Genomic DNA, 23,593 nt, shown 5'->3' with positions numbered 1-23,593 from the left:
CCCAATGTTGAAACGCCAAGGGTGGCCTCTCCTGTGCGGCCAGTCAGCTTCCACACATCTCTGAACTCACCCCTGATCCCCATAGGACCCAAGACAACGAAGCTGCCTGGACTGGGTTTATGTTACAGTCTCTACCCAGTGGTATTTTATGCCCTAGTCATTCTTTCTCCCCTCAAGGTCATGTCCACTCTTCACCTCTAATCAGTATCAGCATAGTGCTATCAAGATGAGCCCTGTCGGTCTAAAGACTGCTGGATGTAAAAATAATTCCTAATTTGATCTTCCTGTGTCATTCATGGGGTAACTGATCATAGGGGAAAGCTTGAACCACAGCTCTCTTGTGCCTCAATGTCTTTCTAAAAAATATGAATAGCAACATCCATATTACCCACACTAGCCTATTAATCTCATAACTCTGCTCCAGGGATGAGGAAGATGGCTTTCTCTAACAGATGTTACATTTTTATGTTCATCAGATTTCCATCACTGTAACAAAATACCCAAGACAAACAGCTCCCAAAGAGGAAAGATCTATTTTGCTTCGCGTTCACAAAGGTTTCTGCCCATGAGCAACTGGATTCCTTGATCTGAGCCTGAGATGGGACACAGCCTTGTGATGAGGGGTAGTACAGGATGCAGAAAAAGGGTTCACATCACTTTGGACACAAAGAAAAGAGGGAGAGGGAGAGTTCAGAGTCCCAAAATATCTTCTAGTGACCTAGCTTCCCACCACCAGATCCCACCTCCTAATGTTTCTACCTGCTCCCAACAGTCTCATAGGCTGTCAAAGAAGCCATTTAGGGTAAAAACTGATAGTGTGGAATATTCCACATATTTAGATGATAACATACTTGGAAGAATAAGCCAGACTTGGTGGTCTAAGTGGATTCAGTTAGGAGTGAAGTTGAAGAAGTTGTGTTCATGAGATTCTGTATGGAAACAGTCCATTAAACTTGTATACGAAACGCTGTATTTCCTTTTGGTAGTGATCCTGTTGGACTATATTTGACACATGGGGATAGAAACATGAAGAATAGAGGACTAGCAACGTCCCCACATTTATTTTTCACCATTGCCTGTGAGTGCCTAGCGTCCCAAGGACATTGCATGGATTCTTCCTCTACTGTTTATAACGATTTGGAGGTGCAGGATGCAATCCACTCTTCCATGTTTCCTTGCTGCCCTCAAGAACCCGGCAATCAACTCAAGAGTGAGTCAGGTCTATAAACAGTTAATATGAGTTTATGAATGCCAGATGCTAAAATTAAGCTGTGTGTGAGCTCCAGGGGAGAAGGGTTCTGTCAGGGTGGGTTGTCTGAAAAGTTTCACGCAGGTCATAGATTGGCAGGATTTCTAGAATGTTCTGTCTATCCCTTGGCATTAACTGGTCCTTCTGTACCTTTCCGTGGGTTTCCAGGAGGTGACATCTATAGAGGACAGCAACATCCTCTGTCACTGTCCAGCTTTGTTTAGATCCCACTGTAGAGATGTGCCATGGAACCTTGAGAAATCATCTCCTGGAAGTTTCTATGTGAGGTTCCTGGTTAGATCACCAATAGAGCAGGATGTCTTCGTATGAAATCTTCCTGTTCATGAGTTACTTCCTGAATAGAATTCAGAACCCTGGGGAAAAAGGGCATGCAAGAGAGTGAATGACAGCCTGGGTTTCAGTGGTAGGACCCTAAAGTGATACTTCCCAGGGTGAGCATCCCTGTTTGGTTTGACTTCAGTTTTCTAACAGGGGTTCTTGCTATTGAGCCCTAACTGTCCTGGAATGCACTATGTAGCTTAGCATGGCTTAAAAGTTGTAGTGATCTTCCTACTCTGCCTCCTGAGTGCTGGGATAACATATATAATCTCTCTCTCTCTCTCTCTCTCTCTCTCTCTCTCTCTCTCTCTCTCTCTTACTCGGCGATCTAAACCCATGAGATTCAGGAGTAAATTCTAAATGAGTCATTCCCCCCAATTAATCCTATCCAAAGTGTATCTCACCAAAGCCTTGAGTGCTTCTTAATGGATACAGGTTGACTATCAAGATTAACCATCACTCTCCCTCTAACTGTCAGTTAAAGTTCATGTCTGTTTCTCCGTAGCCATTGACTTGTCTGTATAGGAATGTGGAGATGGCAGCGGGTAGGACCAGGGACCTCCATAAAGTGGGAGCACTCTTGTGGGCAGACAAAGAGTGTGCATTAGGATGAAGAGAAGGCTAAACCCTGGTTACAAATGCAAAATTACTATTAATTGGCATCAACAACCTGCTTTGTCTCTGACCTATTTCTTAATAATTCTGAAAAGATCATCCCATTTCCATAGAAGAAAATGGAGCCACAGCTGTTGAACTGGGCCGCTTCCCTACTAAATGGCAAGGCCAAAATGCAGATGAGACTCACACACTATTTCTGTGTGTGTATTAGGACTTCAACCAATCTCGCAGGAGCAATCTAGGCTTCAGACACACAAGTCTTTCTTGAGGGGACCCCACATAGGAAAAGTATCAGATACTGGTGCATCTTTACACACTTTGGGGGTCCTCCCTGTGGCCTACCCCATTTTTTAAAATCTCTTTTCTAATCCAGAAAACCCCTCCACTCTCCACTAGCTAAAACACCCTCTCCACATGGAGCCAGAACTTGGCTTCGTAGCTCTCCAGCCTCCTCCAAGTTAATAACTGTCCGTCTTGCACCTGGGCAGTTGTGTGTGAGCCTCTGTGTTCTGAACTCCGGCCAGCGACTATATCTGAGCTGGGGCCCACCTGCTCCTCAAAGAGCTAAAATCTCCAAACTGAGCTTGCATAAAGGAATTCTGCTGTGGTTAGGCACAGTGTGCTTGCGGGAGAAAACCGGGGCTTCAGGCACACAGGACAAGGAATGTTCCGGAAAACCTGGCCTTGTGACAGGACTTAAAAGAAGGAAAATCCTTACATTTCAATAAATTTCCATTTTCAATAAGTTTATTGTATTTTTCAATGTTTTCTTTCCATGTTCATTATTGGATTTTTGAGAATTCCTACTTGTTTAGGAAAGGGGGAGAAATGCAGTCTCCATCTTCAAAATGGTCCGGATGCATCGTCTGTATTTGCATTTAAACGTACACACATTATCATCACCAGGATGCACCGAAAGCCCAAGAAACAGCGTGAAATTTGTGGGAAAGCAGAATCTCACACCAAAAGTAATTAGATTTGCGCCTTTAGTGGTGCCGCCTTGTGATCTGAGGTGCGTGGATAGCACAGCCTGGGACACTGGTTATTGTCTGAAGCAGAAGCGGACCCCACAGGCTCCATCTTTGGGTGCTCAGTCTCCAGCTTTGGCCGTCATCACTGTCTGGATGGTTGTGAAGCCCTGGGGAGGTAAAGCCTGGCTGGAGGATGCAGGTCTCTAGGGATGGGCCATGCAATACCTACCCCTTATTCCAACACTGCTAATTCTGCTTTCCGGGAGGTTTCCATGTGAACAGGGACAGCCTCATGCCCCTGCCATTGTGGACCACACCTCCCATTCTCTGCTGGACTCAAGCAGCAAGAACAAGTCCTTCCTCCCAAGTTGCTCTTATCAGGAATCAGCAACTGACATAGTATTTAACTGTCACAACTAAACAGTGCTTTATTTCTGTTGCAATAAAATACCCTGGTGAAAAACAGTTTGGGAGAGAATAGCTTTTATTTCAGCTTACGATTCTGAGTCATAGTCCAGGCAGGAACTTTAAACAGTCAGTCACATTGCGTCCATAATATACCCCCCCTCTCTCTCTCTGTGTGTGTGTGTGTGTGTGTGTGTGTGTGAACCAACATTTAAGATAAGTGTGTTTTCACGTAATTGTCCTTCAAGGATTAGAACCATACATGATGACTCTTACTGTTCCCTTCCTCTATTCCAGAGACGGTATAGACTGCTCTGCAGTTCATTCCCTAAAACATAAATGTCCAACAACAGCAAGCATTGATATTGACATCTTCTAGAAACAAGAGCACCAAGGCTCAGAGGTTACACATCTTGTCCAAGGTCACCGTCTGAGACTGTAGTTAAGTCCAGACCCAGGTTTCCTGGGTTCTGCAGCTCACGCTGCAGACAGCTTGCACAGGGTGGTTTTGCTGATGAGCAGCCTGCTTTGCGCTGTCTCTGCAGAGCCTGGCCCCTGTCTCTCTGGTTACCGAGAGCGGCATTCTTCTCCCTGTCCTTTGCATGTGAGTGGTCAGAGGGCAAGTTCAGGGAAGCTGAGGAGTTGGCCCAATCCTAGTCTCCCCAGCAGAACCACAGGCCTGAGGATCCTCAGACGTGGAGATTGGCCAGGGGGCCTTGTGGCAAACATCCCTGGACTTTGCAGGGAACAATGAGCACTGAACCGCAGGTGACCTGGCCTGCTAATCACTCCCTGATTACCAGCTAATCAGTGCCTTGTTTGGGACATGAATCCCAAATCCCTTTGGACTGGGCTGGGCTCTGGCAGGGCCCAGTCACCAGGCTAATGTGGCAGGGGTGAGGCGGGGGGTCATGTGTTTTCAGTACAGAGTGGCCAAAGGCCACCTTCAGAGGAGCGGTCACGCGATCTGTCTCTCTTCTACTGGCTCTGGACACCCACAGAGCTTGTCAGCGGCATAAACGTGAAGAGAAGGAGAGGGAGGAAAGGGCAACTCCTCCCTTCTGGACTCTGCAGAAGAAAGGCAGGCAGCCCTTACAGGCACCGCATGAACAACAGACTCCTTTTTCAAGACTTCCAAAATCAGTCTTGACCGAGATGGTGAAATAACATCCAGCATTAATGGGCTCAGGACTGCTTCTATAATCACTACATCACTACACCGCTGTCATCGCCACCGCCATCATCACCCTCACCATCAGTCCCTCTAGCATCATGACCATAGCGTCGTGAACACCAGTACCATCATTACCATCGCCACCACTACCAATACCACCAGTATCACCATCGCCACCGGTATCACAACTGTCAATATCATTATCATCACTATTACCACCACTTCCTATGTCACCACCACTGCCACCGCCCCCCACCACCACCACTACCATCAACTCCAACACAGCTACCATCACCCTCACTATCACCGACACCACAACCCCTCTCACCATTCCCACCATTATCAGCACCAGCACCAACGTCTCCCTTGCCAGCACAACCGGCATCAGCACTGCCATCACCATTACCGGCGACAGCACTACCATCACCGTACCCTCAACAACAATGCTACCATCAAACCCTGCTGCCACACCATCACCACCATGACTGTGACCACCGTTCCAGGCACCACGGCCAGCACTACCGACACCACAACTGCCATTATTGCCGCCACCACCTGCTCCACTACCACAACCACATACATCTTCACATTCTACCATGATCGTGTTCACCATCCTGCCACCAGCAACATCACTACCACTACCTTCAACTTTACCAAGAGCAAAGCAACGTTACCGTGGCTACCACCCCATGATGCCATCACCGTGCCTGTCCCTGGTTTCACCACTGTGTACCACTCTATGTCCGGAAGGCAGTTTTGGACAAGTGTTTCAAACACATAGATTTGAAAGTCAAACAGGGTCTCCTCCAAGAATACCAGTTGTTTGAATTAATGTTAGGACTTAGTTTCCCCGAACAGAGAGGGGCGGGTCGCAATTCTAGTTCCTCAGACTGGCTCATGCAGGAAGTTCAAGTTCACCCTCATCATTGTCATCCTTGTCCTTATGTCTGCCCCACTCCAGTTCAGCACACAACTCATTTTCTGTCTAGAAAATGGATGGCGAGAAGACAACTGGCTTCTCATTCCTAACGTTACGGGAGCCTCTCTACTCTGGCACTGAAAGCCGGGCTCCGGCCATTGCAATCTTGGTAGAAGAAAGTCTCAGCTTTTGAAGCAGCTATTTGAGTTCAAATCTAGATCTGCTTTGTAAAAGTCAAGCAACCTGGAAAACTTCCCAAACCTCCCACCCGTGTCAGTCTTTTCCTTGGAAAAATATGGGAAGAGGATATGAGATAAGCCATATAAAATTCCTGCCGATCACAGGCACAGAGCAGACAGCCAGTCCATCGAGGAGAGGACATTCATCCACATTTCATCTTGAAATACACAATTCCCAGGCACTGGAAAACATGTGCCTTGTCTGCATAGACTCCTCATGGGGGCTCGTGCCTGTTTCCCTTGCTCTTCTAGATGAAGCGGAGCTGTACTCTCTGACCAGCTCCGTGGGTGTACTGCCGAGGCCTCATAAAACTCTACCTTTGCCCAGCTGATTCAGTTCTAGGAAGCTGGTCAATGTTTGACTATCTTCCTCCAAACATGTAAAAAACAGTTCATCAGGTTAGCTCAGATGAATTACTGCACCTTGGGAGATTTCCAGATACTGGATCTCCTTCAGAAACAGTTGAATTCTCTCCCGTTCTTATGAACACAGCTCCCAGTCCCACTCTGGGACCCCTAATCGCCAATACAATGTGAACACTTGGCTGTGTCTTACAAGAAGAAGCCAATCTCCCATTTCCTGCTTCAGGACTGGAGCCTCGGGTCCTAGATCTCCCAGAGGAAGGATGGTAGACCAGTTGTCCTTTACTCCATCTTATTCTTACAGCTCCCAGGCCTTGACAATTGCCTGGTGAGCATTAGTGTAATAGAGGCTCTTAAAACATTTTCACAGTAAGAGGAAAAGGAAAAAAAAAAATCTTGTTCCATCCACAACTCTCCTGTGTTCTGAACAGGGTGCTACTGTTCGAATTGACTTCTTCAGCAGTTCCTGTGATAAGGCAAGAGGCAAAATGAAGGGGGAAAGGGTTTATTGGGCACTGGTCTGGGGTTTACCTATCACGGTGAGGCAGTTCTGGCAATAACAGAACGCATGCATCATTGCATCCGCTGCAAGGAAGGGAGAATAATGGCAGAGCCGGCTCAGCTAGCTTTCTGTTTTCTGGTCAATCTGAGATGCCAGACCCTAGAATGGTTCTACCACTGGTAGACTGGGGATCCAGCTGATGGTCAGAAGCCAATCTAATTTAAACAATCCCTCCAGGATGTACACAGAGGCACATCTCCTAGAAGATTCCAAACCCTGGGTAGGGGATGATGACACTAACCACACACTCACTGTAATTCATGAAGCCCATCACAGATCTCTCTAAGGAACTCTCTCTTTGGCATTGAAGCATGGCCTATGTGAGAGGTCCGAACAATGTTGATAAATCCCAACGTGATACAAATAAAGAAGGGGTCAGTTAGCACCTGCTTGGAGAAACGCTGGGCCACATCCCATTCCTGTGATATCAGGACAGGTAAATTGACAACGAAAAAGACTCTAATGGTCATTGCATTCCTTGAAGAATTATCCACCATTTGAAAAAGTTACTGAAGACAAAAGGAACTGACCAACAGAGTGCTTATAAACATTTTTTGAACAGTTTTCGATTCAACGTCCTTGTTACAATCTAGAATCTTCTGAGTTGGCTGTTTTATTTCACAGGTACCAGGTGAAGGCGGCTAACATATTGTTTAGAACAGTGCTGTGTTCAGAGTTTCATGGCACTGAGTCGGCCTGGTTGCTTTCCTTATTGTGTGCACCCAGCATTGCTGCTTTAAGATCCCAACTTCCTGTGCCTGGTAACCCCAGGAGATGGATTCCAATAGCTTCTTGACTTCATTAACCTCTCATTTCTGCAAGAACACCCTAGCCGGTCACCTCGCTGGTCCAGTAACCTCAGGCACAGACATATAATACCCTGTTCCATTCTCATGAACCTGAGCAAGGATTGCCAGCAGACAGTCTAGAAGTGGAGGTAGTGGCTGGAATGCTCACTTTGGGTCAGCTTACTCTTTAGAGTTAGGCTTATGTGACAATTCTGTTCTCTCATTCTCTCCTTTCCTGCTTTAACAGTGTCTGTAGACTGTGTAAATTCTGAACAGTGGAAGTGTATGTAGTTCACAGTTCTGAGGGCCACAACTGATAAGGGTCCTCTTGCCATGGCAGAACATGGCAGAAAGCTGGTCGTGCACAGAAAGAGATAAATATGAAAGAGCTGTGGAGAGTGAACTAAAGTCAAACAGACAAACACACACAGATAGATAGATGATAGATAGATAGATAGATAGATAGATAGATAGATAGATAGAAAGATAGATAGATAGATAGATGATACATATCTTCAGTAACCATCCCATTCCCTTGATAATAGTACTGACCTCTTCATGAAGGCAGAGCCCACATGAACAAATCACCTCTTAGAGGCCTCATCTGTTAGTGCTGCACAGTGCCGGTCATATTCACTGTAACACCTGTGCTCCCGCAGTAGCTCGGGTTTGCGTTTGTTGCGCTCGCCTTTCTCGTGGTGGCCCATCCAATGGCTCTAAAGCTGTTGCTCCCAGACTGAGCCTGGCATCTCTCTGAAGACTTGATGTGTTGAAATGCCTCTTTGCATTACATGACAGTGCTGGCTCTCCATCTCCCTGAGTTACCTTTTACAGCCCTTTCTCTTATGCGTGTTGGATTTTGATGATCCCTTTCTGGTCGTTAACTTGCAGGTTTCCCATCAAGTTAACTTACCTTCAAGTAGTTCTGTGTTCTGAAAACTGTAAATATTCTATTCTAACATCTTTTGATTAGCTTCATCTTTGATGTCTTTCTTTAAAAAGAAGTCCTCAATTTGGGTATTAAGTCTACCTTTTGTTTTTCCTCTGGGGCTGTGATATTAGCTCTCCTGTAGAAAGTTTGTCTCTCAGTCACAAAAACTGTGCTAATTTCCTTCTGCTAATCTTATAGTATTTCCTCCTGGATTAATCACTCACGTATAGATGCCGTGGCTCTATACAGTCAACGCCAGCTCCTCTATGTTGTCTAGTAAATACGTGAACCATCTTCGATAAGTTTTGAGTCATCTTAATCATATTTGAAGTCTTCATGCGTGCGTATTTCTGACTCTGGAGCCTCTGCTCCGTTCTAGCTTTCTATTCTGAAGCCCGCTCATACTGACTTTGTTAGGAGGACCTTGGGGTAACTTACGTGTGGACTGTGCTTCAGCTTCCCCTCTGCCATGGCTGTGGCCCAGCCACTTTCTGTCTTCGTCTTTCCACGCCATTTCTTTGTTTCACAAAAATAAGATGAAAATAAGCAAATGTTGGCAGACCTTTGAGAGGAAAAGATTGAATTTGGTTGTCACTATGGAAGGCTTTTCTCTTTGGGTGCTTTGTAAGAAGAGTCTCGTCTGAGGAGAAGTTCTGTCACTGTGTGTGCCTGTGTGCGTGTGTGTGCATGTGTGTGTGCATGTGTGTGTGTGGTGAATGTAGATGTGCTTGCCTGTGAGGCAGCGTGGAGGTCAAGGGTTGATGTTGAGTGTCCCCGTTGATTCCTGCCCACCTTAGTTTCTGAGAGATTCTCTTGTGGAACCTGGAGCTTGCCCTTCCAACTAGACTACAAAAACAGTGAACCCCAAGATTCTCACAGTTCTGTCCTCATGGCCTTACACTGACATTACAGGCAAGAGCCATTGTGTCTGGCTTTTCCCAAGTATTCTGGACCTGGAGCTCAGGTTATTTATCCACCCAGCTCTCTCTTCAGGCTTTTATTATGATTTCTGAGTCATGCATAGGTACGTGGAGCACTGTCAAATACATGGCCTTCTCCCGCGGCTGTATATCCTTGTCCTGGGGAACCCAGGACAACCAGAGGTCTGCTGTTGGTTGGTGGCTACTGCGAAACCCAAATTATACTTGAGGAATGATTCTGCTCAGGAAGCTGTGCTTCAGGGCTCAGATTCCACCGCCCCTGCCCCCACCTCCACTTAAACTTGTGGCTTCTTGGCCTGAAGCCTGTTCCTTTCCCAAAATGTTTGTTAGTACAGTGGCTTTTTATGGCACTTCATGGAAAAGCTAAGGGGTGGAGGGGAGATGACTGTATTCAATGAACTCACCCACTTTACCCTTCTCTTACTGGAATTTGAATCCTCTTCATACCTTGTTAGCAGAAAAAAAAGAAAGAAAAAAAAACCCTTCAAGAATATTTTTCCACTCAAGCTTGCAAGTGGGTTCTTTACCTCTTAACTCAGGCCAGGCCAAATGCCGTTCAGGCTCTGAAAACAGCCGGCTATTTAGAAAGGTCTCAAGGCAGCCTTTGCATAACATTTATGACTTCTGTTATCTTTACAGGATCTCTAGGAGGGACCCAGGGAGACTCAGGGGGTAGAGGTCACTTCATCCTTGCAGAATTGACCCTGCAGGCAATGTTGGGGGCCCCCTATTTAACTCCATCTTGCTGGGAGCTTCCTGGAGCCTGTCCCTAGCCTTCAAAGGCCACGTGGAAGCTGAGGGAGACCAGAGGAGCCCTTTACAGACGGGGCCACAGGGCTCTGCTTCTAGCCAGGGGAACCTGGCTTCCGATAAAAGCTGTGCTCTGATAAGGGTGGCAAGTCAGAGGCACTGGGGCCCAAACAAGGTCCTCTAGACAAATCATGCTGTTCTTAGATTCTTAGAACTTAGAACCAGAGCCCGTGCTACACACGCCTTTGAGATTATCTGTGACAATTATCTAAAATTAACTTCGGTTTTCAAATGAAAAACATTTAGGGGAGGATCAGATAAGAAGGAAGCCTATTTATAATACTTGTTGAGGGAGGGGGAAGAAGAGGGGGTAGCGACCTTTCTTTGTTATTATTCACATCAAGAGACTCACCCCCCACACGCACACACACCTTCATTTCTTAGAGGAAATGCAGTTTCTAAGAGGAAGTCTAGAAGCTTTCTAGATGCAGGTAGAATGGGCTTGTACCTTCTGAAACACTGAATTTGGAAGTCAAAATGTTTGTCCACAGAACTAAAGCAGAGTCCGCTGAATCCTGGCTATGAAGTGGGTATTGATGGCTCTTATAAGTGAGTAGAGGGCAGAGTTCATCTGAAGGAGGCAGCCGGTGAGGTCTCTGGAACTGAACAGACTCATAGAGGAAGCATGGGAAGCAGACCGGCTCAGGTGCCCCCTGCAGTAGCCCTACGACTGTTTTCCTTGTGCCCTTCCCATAGACAAGGGAAATCAAATTGGAAAGGGTCACTTGGCCAGGAGGACAACAGGACTGAGTCCAGAATCCACCTTCTTAGCAACTTTGACAAATGACCTCCTTGCTCTGACTTTCTCTCCTGGTGTGGTTCCATTCTTCGCACCATAGATTAAAGACTGTAACTAGGGACTGGGTGTGCTGGTGCACGCTTTGAATCCGAGAACTTGGAAGGCAGAGGTAGACAGATCCTGTGAGTTCTAGGTCAGCTAGGGTTACATGGGGAGTTACAAAAATAGCTAAATAAATAAAAGTAAGCAAGGAAGAAATGAAAGGGAGGCAGGGAAATCTAAGGAAGCATGTCGAGGGGCGATGTTCACCCCCTTGCTCGAAGGGCAAATTCCAACGAGAGCAGCCACAATTAAGAGAAGCCACAGCTGACTGAGCCCTTGCTCTTGATGGTGGTCAAGAGCAGATGTACAGCAGAATTGCCCTAAGATTTAGTCAGGCAGGGTATTTCATGCCTATAATTCCAGTTCTCTCAAAGCTGAGGCAAGAGGATTATAAGTTCAGAGCCAGCCTGGGCTATATAGTAATGATGTCATATGTATATATTTTACCAGATGTCATTGTCCTGTGACTGTACATGCCCGGTGTGTGCACTCATTTAATCCTCATAGGCACTGTACATACAAAGTCATGTGAAAGGTGAGAGGCAGGCTTGGCAGTGGTGACTGCCGTTCTCACCAACAGAGAAGCCAGAATTCGAACCACCCACTCCACTGCAGCACACACAGTATCTCTTTGCCACAAAGGCATGTTGGGCATCAGCTATTTCCAGAGGCTTTGGGCCATGTGGATGCTGGGCCCTGCGGAGGCTGGGCCATGTGGAGGCTGGGGCATGTGAATGCTGTTCTTGACTTTTTTTGCTTCCTAGACACAGGTTGGCACAGAACAAACAGTGCTGAAGACCAAAACAGGCTAGTGAGAAATATTTAACTCGTGTACTTCCAGACACTCTAGTGCATCCTACCTTTGTTCCTGGCCAGAAACAAATAAAAATTTAAAAAGAGAGAGAGTGATCTCTGGCAACTCTGAGCTGTGTTCCCTGTGCACTTCATGGGTCCCAATGGAAACAAAGGCTTTCCCTTAGGCTTTTTAGTCCAAGACGCAGGTGGTTAAGAAAACCATCTCACCATACCAACACCACCACCAAAAAAAAAAAAAAAAAAAAAAATCCCTCTTTTGGAAAACATCCCAGCACAACATGAAGTGGCCATGGCTAATTCAAAGAAGCAGGCATAGTTCTTAAAGGTTGAAAGTTCTGGACGGTTCTAAAAAGTCTTTCACAAGATTTGTGCCCAAGGCCACATTCGTAGAACCATAATCATTCCCCTCCCGAGGTTTTGTTTATCTGGCCATTCAAAAAAAAAAAAATTAAAACAACTCTTACTGGGGACTGCCTGACAAGATCTGTTTTTCCAGCTGTGGCATCTGAAAAGGACACTGGAGGGCTGGTTTGGGGTCTGATATTTTTCAGACTAGGAGAATAGTTTCTTAGACAATGTTGCTGGGTTGAGCTGCATACTGAGTGGGTTATTTATCCTGCTCAATCGCACACCTGTTTGGATATGGGCTGTTTTCTGGTATTTAAGCCATACTACTTCTTGCCAATAGCTTTATCTGCAGGGCCCTGTGGTTTTGCAACAAATGGTTTTTATTAAGTCAGAAAAGAACACCAGTTGCCCCATGATCATTACTTAGTGAGACCAAAATAACTTGTCACTGACTTCTCATGGGTTATCGTTGAGGAACTGGGCCCTGCAACCAAGAGTCAGGGAAAAATAACGAAGTCACTTGGGGCTAAATCTTTTAATTAACTAAAATGTTTTTGAAAGGTTTATTCCTTACTGTGAATGAGCATGTTTCAGGGCATGGGCAATATTGCCCTTTTAGATTGAAATGGGCCATTTACCCACCGTGAAAGTCCTGGGGTTCAGAGATGACAGTCAGAGAATGTGGGTGAAAAACATGATTCCAGTTTCATTGATTTTCCTGGAACCTTTAAAATCAGGATAGAATGGTATGGCGGCTATTCTTGGTTGCCATCTTGACTACATTTGGAATGAACTAAAACACCAAAATAGAGGGTCTGTGAGGAATTCCTGCTTAATTTGAGGTAGGAAGATCCACTTCTAACTTCAGTCTTTGAGTTAAGAACATACACCTTTAATCCAGATCTAATCTGGGCCATGCCTTCTGCCGGAAGCCTATACAGGACATGAAAGAACGAAGATTTTGCTCTTTGCCTGCTTGCTCTCACCTTCTAACAAGTACGTTTCTTCTCTGGTCTTAGAGCCGACTTCTTCAGGGTTTCAGGGTATACTGAAAACCAACTGAGATATTTAGCCTCATGAACTGGGAAATTATTGAATTCTCAGACCTTCCATTCATAGCCAACCATTGTTGGATTAAGTGGACCACAGCCTATAAGTCTTTCTAGTGGATTTTTCTCTGTATACAGAGATTCCCTCTCTAAGTTCTGTTACTCTAGAGATGCCTGACTAATACACACAGGCTGGAGAAGTAGCTCAACCAGCCAAATACTTTTTTGCAAACTTAAGGACGCACCCAAGTTCAATCCTCAGAATAACAACAAGCAAAATCTAGGAATAGCGCCTCTGATCCCAGGTCTGGGAAGGCAGAGGCAGCAGGATTTCTGAGGTCACCTGCCACCTGGCCTATGCTATCTGCCCAGGCCCTGACAAGTGAGAGAACTTACTAGACAAATGGTGACCAGCACCTAAGACTGACACCTGAGGTTGTCCTGTGGTGCCACATACATGTGCACACACATCTGTACTCATACGTACATGCACGCACATACATACAGAGAAAGAGAGAGAGAGAGACAGAGACATGTACCCATACACACAGAGAGACACAAAAAAGTAAATAAATAATATCTGAATATTGTGGGATAAGCTTTGCCCTAGATCTTGAGGTAAAGAAATGACTAAGCAAAGTCTCTATCTTCAGGTCACACTCTGATACATAATGGGTCTACAATCAATATTAGGGACTCTGAAAATGTATACATAAATCCCTAGAGCAGTAACCATGAACTGATACTGAGGTTCAGGAATGTATATCTGAGTGTTAATAACAAGAGAGAAATTATTTCTATAATGAAAAACAAACAAAGCCATAGGATAGTAGTCATCTATAGTTGCATAACAAACATCTCCTCAAATCTAGTGATTTAAACAACAAACGTCTATTTTCTCATAGTTTCTTGAAGGAAAGAGTGTCCCTGCAAACACCATGACCATCAGAGTAACAATTCACAGGAAGAATTGTTCAAGATGACTCAGTAGCTGGAGTTGGATCAAACTTCGGAAGTCTGATCCTGAATAGCTTAGCGTGTATTTAAGGCCTGCACAATTTGGTGAAAAAATTTCCTAGAGATCATTAACCCATTCCTATGTGCACCACGAAGCTTAAGACAAGGCTTCATCAAAACACTTTGGAAAGTACACGTGACATCTTCCATAAAGATGGGTTCTACAGATTGGCTGAGGAAAACCACCTCATGAGAAAGGTCTTGGGGGAGGATCCGGAGAGGCATGTGTCAGCAACACAGGTAGAGCAAAGGTCACCAGAAGTCATAGAACATCTTCCATAATGGCTCTCCAGATTGACAGAGAAAAACAAGTTCCCGATAAGGACCCGTGGGAGGGCCCCAGTGTAGTCTGGGCCACACAGAAAGGGAATTAAAAGGGAATTAAAGGCCACGTACGCTATTAACCATGTCCGCCCCCAACCTTCTGGGTGGAAAATGGATTATGCATCTCTCCCCTTCAGGAGACAACCCTGGGTGTGTAACATTCCCGACTCCCCTAGTGTTTGTCTGTAAACACAAGAAACTCTGTGCCTCCCACAGCTTCCGTGGGGTGTATACCCCACGCGTGGCTTAGCTGGATGACAATCCCTTACTCAGCTTTCCATTGTTGTAACATGCCCCCCACCCCCAGCTAACTTAAGAAGAGGAAAGGTTTGCGTTCTAGGTTTAAGTCCGTCACTAATTGGTCCTGTCGCTTTGAACCTTTAGGGATAAACTCATGTTTGATGTGTACGCTAGAGGAGGATTTTTTCACTTCATGGCCAGACTGTTATGAGGAAGAGGAAAAGGTAAGAAATTCCATGACCCCTTAGAAGGCACAGTTCCAAAAACGTTCGACTAGGCTCCAACTCCTCAAAATTCCACCCTCTCTGTAGCAGCAGGGGCTATAGACCAAGCCTTTAACACATGGGCCTTCCTGCTTCAGCCTCCCGAGATGACAGGCAGACACCACCACACTCAGCTTAATCTTGTCTTACTTCTTCGTTCATGTTGCTATTCCCTCTGTAACAATACTTCTAAAACCACCATAAACATCAGGCCCCAGACAACAGCATGGGCCCTGGGCTCTGATTCCACAATGCAGCATGCTCTCAGGTCTTAGAGAGACTGCGAGTCCATGGATGTCACTTCAAGAAGCAAAATCCTGGGCCAGACTGTTACGTTCCCTCTGCTAGTCTCTCTTCCTCACTGGCTACCCCACTTGCTCAAACTCCTAACTTTAGGCTGGCATGCGAAGATAGAAATGGTCAGCGATGCTCTTATTCCAATTTCCCCTCCTGCTTCGGATTCCTCACGGGGTTATTTCTGACCACGTTTCTTCATCTGAGCATTTGCTGTCATTCACACCAAGAACGTGGCCATCATCCTGCCATTCTAATCTTCACTCATCCTTGAGGGTACACTAAATCTCTGTGTAATCTCTCCTCCGACTTCCAAGCCAGCTTATGGTCTTCCAGGTATCCACTTTCTGGTACATGGTCCAGGAGCAAATCACTGGCTGACATTTTTATGACGCATCTTTTCTTCTCAACTATCTAGACAGTGAGTGGCAAAGACTGAACATTCTTCACATCACAATGGCTGACGTATAGTGATTATTACCACATACCCAAACAACAATGCTGTTTTGTAATTTATTGATGAAAATCAGAGCTTTTGAGGGGAGTCATCAAGCAAGGGTGGTGGCCATCTTCCCACACACAAATTGGTCCCTCCATGTATCAGCGACTTTCGAATTTTTGTGACAAAGTACCTCACAGAAATAACTTCTGGAAGCGAAGATTTATTTGGGATCCTAGTATCAGAGGGTTTCAGTTCATTATGACTGGGTAAAACATGGTGGCGTCCATGGTAGTGGGACTGTGTGGAAGAGAGTCTTCACATCACGGTGGACCAAGAACCAATAGAACACCAGGAGCACGAGCCAAATTCTAACCTTTGAAAGCCAATTAGTGAGATAATTGGTCTATTTGAGGAACTCCTAGCAGTGGGCTCAGGGGGCTGTCCCTGAAGTTTTGGTTGGTTTTGGGAACCTATTTCTTCTACTGGGATGCTTTACCAAGCCTTAAGATGAGGAGAGAAGCTTAGTCTTAACTCAACTTGATATGCCATGCTTTGTTGGCACCCATGAGAGGCCTGCCCCTTTCTGAACAGAAAGAGGGGAAGGACAGATTTGGAGGGGATGGCAGAGAGGAGATGGGAGAAGGCGATGGAAGGAGAAGAGTGAGGGGACACTTCAGTCGGGACGTAAGATAAGTGAATAAATTTAATTATTATTAATAAAACAATAAGTAGGTCTTCCTTCTTCAAATGATTTAATTAAGCGAAAAAAAATCCCTCACAGGTGTGCTCAGCTCTTTAGGGGTTTTAGTTAATTCCAGATGTCAAGTTGGCAAACAAGAATTGCCATCACACTCGCCCTGAAGCCCCATGTGCCGATCCTCTGAGTTCTGGTCAGGGATCATTGTCAAAGGACCAGAAATGAAGCTAGGCCGATAACCAAAACTAGCCATCACACAGGGCTCAGGATCTACATCTACTCCATGATACAAAGTGGCTGTTTGATGTCCTCCTTTCAAGCATGAAATAAAATCTGTTTTTACGAAATTTGTTCAATACCCATCCATTTTTCCTGGTATGAGCAAAGAGCTAGTCAAGGTATAACGAATACTCTGAGCTCGGATGAATGGACACTAGCAGATGAAGCCTCTGCTCGCTTGTACTACTTGCCTAGTATTAGAAATTCAGATCAGGCCCAGGCCGGGTGGTCCTTGTGTTATTCCCAAAAGACAACCTCGGTATTGAAGAGTGAAAGAGAAAGCCTCCCATGGGTCCATGTAGTGGTACATGATAGGAAAGTGGGGACCAGTTGAGTGGACAAGATGGGCCCAGATTATTCTAGACAGAGGAAGTGTATGACATGAACACTGAGACCTGAGAGTTGTGACGCTCATGGGACTACACAGTGACTGACAGGTATCATTCATGCATGTACATACATGTACATGTATGCATATGTACAGGCAAATGAGTGTGAGAAACAGGTCTGAGGACTGTGGGTGGAGTCCAGTAGGCACTACCTATGACACAGAGGTGGTGCCCCTTCCTCCCACACTGCCAGGCTCCAACCCATAGCCTCCGAGGGCAGTGCCTGGAGAAAGGGAGGGAACAGAGCAAGTCCTGGCGTCTTCACCAACCTGGTGACTCATGCTGGCCCTTGGAGCTCTAGTCTTTGCCGAGAAGTTCACAGGTATTCAGAGAAGCTACTGGGAAGTGAGGCTCAAGCTGGGGCAGAGTCCTTTCTGCTCTCTCGTATCTATGCAGAGGCCGGCAGGAACAGCACTGAGATGAAACCTGGGGACTCGTACGTACGCAGTAGGGAGGAAGAAGGCTGATAGTGAAAGCTATCCAGGAACTGAAAGATCAAAAAGTAGAGGAGGAAACTGAGTCTTGGGGAAGGAGGGACTTGTCCGGGTCAGACATGGAGCTAGAAATAGATATTGCATGTATATTCAAACCTCCCAACAGATGTGGACCCCAGGGTCTCATAGGGAATCTTCTGCCTCCTAAAGATCAAAGAGGCAAGCATCCTCAGAAGTGCAGGTTGGCTGGCCAGGCTAGAAGGTTGCAAACTAGGGCTTATGGGTCAAATCTTCACATGCTTTTATGTTGTAGTACCTAAGCAGCCTTTGCAACAAACTAGATAGTTCACAGAGCCTGAAATATTTACTTGTTAGCTATTTAACAACAACACAACCCCAAGAGAAGACTGTGGATGTTGGCCTCTGAGCCACACCCCTCAACATTCGTGCGTTCCATTTGACTCGGTGCTGTATTTGGGAGAAAAGACTAGAAACACTTCAGAAATGAGACTCCAGTTTTCTTTATTTCAGTATGTAGCATAATACAAATATATATATATATATTTATATACATACATATATATACACATATATATAGTAATAATTATATAAGAGGTCTTAAATTTCAGAGGGAGTGAAAGAGAACAGGTTAGAAGTAGAGACAATGGAGTAGAAATGTAAATACAGTATTCATGTATAAAATTCTTTAAAAATTAAAAATGTTATACTGTTGCTAAAATTACTTTAATATGTAAGGAGAGACATTCTCATCATATTGAAGAAATCTAAGGTCACAAGGGTCTCATGCATTATAAATTATGTCTAACACGTGTTATATTTTATACTTTATGACTATTACATAATATATACGTTACCATCTTTATTGCATTCAATGGGGGATTCTATTGTCTCTAAAACTTTGACATTTTTTTCCCAAAAACATTCTAATTTTTATTTCCTCACAAAGTTCTGGTAAGGAGACACAGATTTAAAAACACTCTGTGTGTGCCACCGCTTTCTGGTCACATGGGGTGCTTCCCTGGTCACTGCTCTGTCCACTGTGGGTTTAGAGGTTAACAGCAGTACCACGCAAGTGTCTTCTTCCTACACCATCAAAGAAAAGGCATCTTGGAGGGTCACATGCCTGGCATGGAGTGGGAGGACAAGATGGCTATGAAGAAGGTCTTTCTTCAAACTCTGCCTCCTTTTCTCCTGATCCCTGAGAACAGAGAAACAACATAGCACCCTAAAGTCAATTATTTTTTTTTCATTTGTTCAAAATGCACTAGCGACGGAGTAGCCCACCTTATCTCTGATTCTACATTCCACAGTTTCGGTGACCCAGGGTCAACCACGGTCTGAAAATATCAAATGGAAAATTCCAGAGACATCATGCATTTTAAATCATACACTGTTCCGAGAAGCATCATGAAATCTCGTGGCATCCCATGTGACCCATGCACCTGACAGATAGGAATCATCAACTGTGAACTTACCCATGTGGTATCCATGACTCCTCCCACATTTGTTATTTCGCGAAGGTCTCACCGCTCAGGTAAAATGTCGGAAGATCACAGTGCCTGAATTCAAGTCAAGATTAGCGATGCTCACCTTTCCAATGTGCTCGACACAACAAGGAGAAGACCGAGAGTACTGCCATCGCATAGAGAGTTGACCCAGTATGCAGAGGAGAGATAAAATAAGAAAAGAAAAACGTGCTGAGGTGACAGAGAACGACAGTAAGAGCAAGTTGGTCCCCCAGATTATAACAGAGCAGAAAGGCGTTCCAGCTAGCTCTTCCAAGCAACCTCCAACTGCAGAAGTCACGGCCGCAACACGTGTGATAAGATCTTAATGGAGACAGAAAAGACATTGAATGACGGGCTGCCAGACTAGCTCCGGGTTGAGGCCTCCAGTGGTGGGCTTTCAAAATATCTCTGTGGACAAGGGGACAGCTGTACTTAATCAGTGAGGAATTGTATGATTGCAGGGACCAGAGAGGAAGAGAAGGGCATGGAAAACAGTGTGTATGTGTGTCTGTGGGGGCTCTCCCCAGTGAATAACTGAACAGACACATCCCCTAGTCCTTACACATTTGGACGCATTTATCTAGTACCACTTATATGGTACACAAGTATGAGGTACACCAGGAGTCCCTGTGTGACAGGGATGTGCACTCTTTCCTGTCTCCCAGCGAGGAAATTCTGTGTCCCATTCTCTGTAGATGTGGGTGATGCTGGGAACAGACAAGGAAAACACACACATAATTCAAAGTTCGTGGTGGAATGAAAGACATTGAGAAAAATACTCTTTTTTTTTAAATCTCTCCTCCTATTCCCTCCCCAACCCCCAGTCCACCCCTCCTCTGTTTCTGTTCAGAACATTGGCAGGCCTCCCATGGGTGTCAACAAAGCATGGCATCTCTGATGCAGAATGCGTCAAATGGGGGGAACGCGAGTCAAATAACTCCAGGCTAACTCCGGATAGAGTATACTAAGGTTTTATTTATTAAAAAAGGAAACTCATGATACAGGAATGGGGGTCCAACATCCAAGTGTGGAGCGAGGGAAGAGAGGGCCAAGAGAGTGGGACCCTGGTTTTCTGGTACTGCAAAGCCATGCCTCAACCTGGTCCAACCTCTCAAAGGCCATTGGCTGAAGGAGATTCCCCATCACATGTCAAGTTGAGTTAGGACTAAGCCCCTTCCCTTGTATTAAAATTGGACAAGGCAGCCCAGTATGAAAAATAGATTGCCGAAAGCCAGTCAAAGCATACAGCCCCTGCTCCCACTACCAGGAATCCACACATAGATCAAGCTACATCACTGTCACACATATGTAGAAGGCCTAAATTGGTCCCATTCAGGCTCCCTGGCTGTTGCTCCAGTGTCTGTGAGCTCCTATGAGTCCAGGTTAGTTGTCTTTTGTGATATCCTTGATCCCCTTCTTACCTCTTCTTCCTCCCTCTCTTCAGAATGATTTCCCAAGCTCATCCCAATGCTTGGCTGTGGGTCTCTGCATTGGTTTCCTCAGTTACTGAGTGAAGGCTCTCTGATGACAATTGGAGTGGTCACCAATCTCACCCAGGATGATAAGATACTCATATAATTCCATGAAGAGCCAAGTCTCACAATTAGACTCCAGGTTTTTTTTTTAAAGAAAATGTTGTGTTTGTTACTTAGAACAGAAATTATTACAAGCAAGTTATATAAAAGATGGAAAGCTTACATTTATTTGCTAATATACCAACTCTAGTTAGAAAAGGATAAAGAAATGGGGAACACAGAGATGGGAGGGCAAGAAAGAAGGAGAAGAAGTAGAAAGGGAGTGAAAGAAAGAAAAAGAGGAAAATGGACAGAAAGAGGTGGGAGGGAGAAGACGAACAGGAGGAGTGGGGAGAGAGAGGGAAGAGGAGAGGAGGAAAAGTGGAGAGGGAAGAGAGGAAGAGAGGAAGAGGGAAGAAGTGTACTGATATCTCCAGAATGTCCAAAATTTAGGCCATATCTTTTTACAAGTTCAGAGAAATGTTCAACTTTGTGAATTAATTTCTTTTAGAAATAAAAAGAATAAAGTAGATATAATTGTAGCCTATAAGTATCTACATTATGGTAGGTTTGATGCTAATTGTCAGGGTTTTTTTTTTCCTTTTCCCCCTTTTGATCAAAGAAAGTCATAGCAATGGATTTGCAGTGCCTTGAAGTCAGCACAGACTAGAGGCAAAGGGATGGTGTGGTCGGAGTGCAAACTGAAAGGCACAAAGCAGACTCAGATAGAGGGAGAGAGGCTGTACCTGAGCAATTAGTGCTCAGTGATGATGGCGAAGGAACTTCTCAAGGTAGCCTAGCGTATCATTTGCCTGGAGGACCTGTTTGGAGACTTAGATGCAATCAGTGTAAGTTGTACACTAACACTCCAGGGATCATCAGTGCACTGGAGAACGATTTACACTGGATACCTCACTTTAAATCGCCACAGATTTTCTCAGTGGCTGTAGCACATTAGTGGGTTTATATTACTTTAAACTTTTTAAGCCATATTTATGATTATTGGACTTAAGAGGGGTGGTAGGCAAAGGCAAAACATGTCCCGTATCTATGACTACAACTGCTGGAGAAGCCCTCACAGACACGCCCAGAGGTGTATCTCCTAGGTGACTCCAAATCTTTCCATGTTGACGATCAAGACTGATGAAACCAAAAGCATTAATCCCTTATCTTAAGATCTAAATGTGATAAGCAAAACTAAAAATTTAAAAACATGTAAAAGAGTTTCTTTTTTAAATGACTCAACAACTATCAAAATAATGCTCTCTCAAGGAAATTACTGTTCAATTTAACTTCATTAGGGTGAAGACACCATATACTTTGGTTAGAGGACCCAGAGAAATCAAGTAGGAAGTAAAGCAGAAGCTTCCTCCAGCCTGGCTGGGTTCACTGTGCTGGAAGGTGCTATGTGAGGGGCTGAGGGAGAAAAGCCATCAGCAGTCTTACTCACCTGTGGACTCTGCATGGCACAATGCTGACCCACCAGAGAAGATGCTCCCAATGGCACACTAGTGATGTGACTTTGGGCAACCAATCACTTTCTGACTGACATTCAGAACAGCTTCACGGGAGGGAATTCACATTTGTGAGTGCAAATTGGCTCTAAAACTCATGGGTGGGTAGGTCACAGACCCTAGAGGGAGATGTACTACAACTGTTAGTAGAAAAGATACACTGTAAAATGCTTTCTTACATGTGTTTATACCCAGCGACAAGGGTAGCATGCTTTCACCACCACCCCCATTGCTACGGCCAGCAGTTAAATGCAGACATTCTCAACGGCTAAAATGCTGAGTAAGTGACTGTTGAATGTGCAGCTCTAAACAGGACATCTATAGCACCTCCACCAAGACCCGAGGAGCAGCTCAGAAGGCAGGGTAGAAAGAATGTCAGATTCAGAGGATGAGATCAGGTGCTGTGCAATGCTATCTTCTGACCATAACACAGGCTCTACAACCATGAACCCACACCAGCTGTGGGTACATAAAAAAGACTGAGCCCATCAATGTTACATCATGAGGCCTCACTCTTCCTTCAGGAGCTATGGGCTGCTGCGGGGAGGGGTGTCATTTTCCTCAGTGGTAGATACTAGTAGTTAGTTGCCCAAAGAACTAGTCTTCCATCCAGGCTCATGCCAACACGTCTCATCAAACTTAGTAGATCATACACACACAGAGAGACCAAGAAAAAGAAAAGAGTAGGAAAGAGTGTAGCTGAATTAGAGGGTTCAACGGAAAGAAAAGAGCATAAGAGAACAATCAAAATTTATTTTATGCATACGTGAAATTGTCAAAAACAGATTACATATTTGTATGAAAATGTCCAAAAATGAAAAAAGAGCTTACTACTGTTATTTAATTAGATTGGCACACATCAAACCACCGCCTAAATATTTGTATTTCTACCCACAGAGAGCTGCCACTCTCAGTCTTGATCAGCATAACTTTTCTGCGCAGTGAACAGCAGGGCAGAGACTTTCAACTTCTCCGGGTATTGAGAACAAGCGACAGCTGCGTGCGCAGCCCTGGCCGAGTCATTTACGCCACTCCCGCTGAAGCCCAGAGACCAGCATGGGGGCGGAAGGGGGACGAAAATACGAGCTGGAAGATGGGGAGCCGGGCTGTGAAATGTCACCTTCTGGGAACGGCATGGCCATTTGCAAACTGGAACTCATCATACCTGTTACCTGCGCTGACCAGGACAAGCCTGGGCCTGTCACTAATCAGTCATAGCTCAGGGAGGGACACGCGGGACACATATACTTCCCTGCTGAACTATTGGCTATTGATACTCTGGGATAGGACTCGT

The 23,593-nt window shown here is 45.1% G+C and overlaps 1 long non-coding RNA gene across 1 annotated transcript; it reads right to left on the bottom strand.

The window, feature by feature from the left end:
• Positions 1 to 584: 584 nt before the first annotated feature.
• Positions 585 to 10,032, bottom strand: LOC146890165 (uncharacterized). The gene is made up of 3 exons (XR_014998939.2): positions 9,904 to 10,032; positions 8,997 to 9,120; positions 585 to 1,623 (listed from the first exon to the last, which is right to left on the bottom strand). It is a non-coding gene; the product is annotated as an uncharacterized LOC146890165 (long non-coding RNA).
• Positions 10,033 to 23,593: the final 13,561 nt, after the last annotated feature.

Source organism: Myodes glareolus, chromosome 22, assembly GCF_982192425.1.
Source record: "Myodes glareolus chromosome 22, mMyoGla1.1, whole genome shotgun sequence".
In the NCBI taxonomy this organism is placed as follows: Eukaryota; Metazoa; Chordata; class Mammalia; order Rodentia; family Cricetidae; genus Myodes; species Myodes glareolus.
Note: the sequence above shows the minus strand (reverse complement) of the source record. Positions and strands in the feature narration are given on the sequence as shown.